We start from the raw sequence: 2,677 nt of genomic DNA, 5'->3' as shown, positions 1-2,677 counted from the left end.
ATCTTGAAGAATCAAACGTTGTCCTTTTATAGGCAAGAATAGATGTTTCTTGTGGGGAATTATGAAATTGGATTAGAGGCCAATCTGATACATTTGAGGTATATTCTCATACATTACAGAGTTAACATCTGATTTACAATTTTCAGTTAAGTTGCAGTTAAATTTGCACCTGTAATGTGATCAAAAAATTCAATTTGCTCACTTTCTATTCAAAAGGATTCTCATATTTTATAGTTTTTAGTACGAAAAGGAACCACTTTTTCAGATGTTCAGTATCTGACTTTGGTGAAATAAAAGGGTCACTGCAAAACATTTGACTTAGTCGCTGTATGGTGTTAGTATTAAAATGGGAATGATAAGGGCAGGGCCGGCTCTGGCTTTTGGTGCCGTAGGCAAAATTCTGATTTGGGACCCCCGACCGACCCCCCGCCGCCGCCTATGCCGACCTAGGGTTAGGGTTAAAGGGACTGTTTGTAACTTTTTAAGCGTATAAATGTAGCGGGTCGCCACACATGCGCGTTCGCATATGCGCGCTCGCGTGTGGCCGGAGCCTCATCTCCGCTGCCTTCTTACCTTCACTCAGACAGCGCGCGCGTTCTTGCGTACTCGCCCCACCTCTGCTAGACGTGAACGCGCGCTCACTCCACACTGCAGAAGAGTTAGTTTAGCTCTGAGAATATCTAGTGAATGTACAGTGGACGTTTGTGCAGAAATAAATGCTGCAGCTCCTCCAGACCAACAGAGGTTTTCCGTGTCTTGTGAAGTGACGGGGCTCCTCCGCGTGTTACGTTGTCGTCTCGTTACCGACCGGGTGCCGGTGTCTCCCTGCGGCTGCCGGCTGCAGTCGGGAGGCGATAACGTAACTCGTTGAGTAGCCCCGCTGCCTGAGCCTGCGCTGAGCCAGGAAAAGCCAACACTAGGATCAGCAGTGATTCATGGAGAGACCTTTGTCTGGTCAGCTAACATTACTGCCAAGCAGCTGAAATATAGTGATATTGTGCTTTTAGCTGACGTGTGTCGCCTCACTGTTTTGAGCGATGCTTGTCCATGTCTATTTAGAGCGAGCAAGCACGAGCTCGACGCTGACTTTCGTTGATTTCAAGGCCACAGGTGTCGCTGTTAACAAGCATTTCTGAAAGTTACAAATAGTCCCTTTAACCTACCCCCCCCAGAACCGTATCCCTAGCCTCGTAAACCCAAACACACATCAGACAACACAATGGTTTTAAGACAAAAATTAAGATTTTTATTTTCATAAATAACTGTATTTTATTATAATATAAATAAACAATTGGTCCCTGATATTGTTGTCTTAAAAGTGTTTACAATTTACACTTTTATTAACAAATAAATGCGGCCGGGCAGATGAAAAAGTGTTAGAAAGAGAGTTACAGGGGTGGAAAGTGTATTCATTTATTTCTTTATTTATTTGTATATGTGTTACCTCAATGCAGAAAATGAGGAAGGGCGCCCTACGGCATTTTTTATTATTAATATTATTATTATTATTTTTTTAATTTTAGAGGCGACCAGCACTCCCCAGAAGGTGGCGCCCTAGGCGACCGCTTATATGGCCAATCTCTGATCACTCTCTTACAGTTTGGACTGTGTGGTGAATAACAATAACAAGTAATGATATTTTAGTCCAATAGAAGAACATGGGGCATTATGGAGTTGTATTTCTGATAAAGTGTGTTTGTGCGGCTCGCTGAGTCTGAACAAAATGATCGTCATCACCCCCCCGACTGGATCAGAGCGATCTGGTGGCAGTGACCCCGGCTCCCCTCTTTCACCTTAAGGTGTTGATTGCTTTTAGAGCCCTAAGTCTAGATTGAGGGCTTTTCCCATGGAGATTAGACGATCTGGTTTAAAGCTGTTTCAACAGGTCGCTTGTGAGGGGTCAAAGGTCAATTACATAGTAGTGCCTAATGGTAGCAAATAGCGTCAATCACCTTAAACGGACCAGCGGCGAGACTTGTGCCTGACTTCTGGCTGGAATGTGGAGAATCCAGGGGTTAAGCTGGTGGCATGGAGCGGCTGACCGGACACACACACACACTCACACACACACACACACACACACACACACAGTTCCTCGACTCTAAGCTGGCCGAGCTCACTCACCATCACCTACCATTCCATGCTATCAATCTTGCAGTGACCTCATTCAATCTGAAAAACAACACACGTCCCAGAACTGTGGAGAGCATGTGATCGGGAATAAACTGATTTCATGTATGGAAGCAAAGAAACGCCGTAAAAATTCAAATGTTATAAGTAACTCAACTCTGGAGCTGCAACAATCAACGGATTAATAGATTCTTCAACTATTTTTATGATGGATTCAAGAAAAAATGCCAAATATTTGCTGCTTGTTTTTATCATATAGGATACTAAATAAAATATTATTTGAGAAAAGAATCGGCAGATGAATCAATAATTAAAACAACTTTTAGTTGCAGCCCTATTGAATACCTTTTTTTCTACATTATCTTTATTGAAAGTATTTACAAACAGAATTACAAACAGTTTCAGAAGGTTTAAAAATTATATATAGTACCCCCTACCAATAATAACATTTAAAATCATTTAAGTTCAAGTCAAAGAAAAATGTAACTTTAATTTGATAGTAATGATAATAGTAATAGTTCAGTCAGTTTAAAAACAACAGTATAAT

Source organism: Sebastes umbrosus, chromosome 15 (assembly GCF_015220745.1).
Source record: "Sebastes umbrosus isolate fSebUmb1 chromosome 15, fSebUmb1.pri, whole genome shotgun sequence".
In the NCBI taxonomy this organism is placed as follows: domain Eukaryota; kingdom Metazoa; phylum Chordata; class Actinopteri; order Perciformes; family Sebastidae; genus Sebastes; species Sebastes umbrosus.
This window is presented reverse-complemented; position numbering follows the sequence as displayed.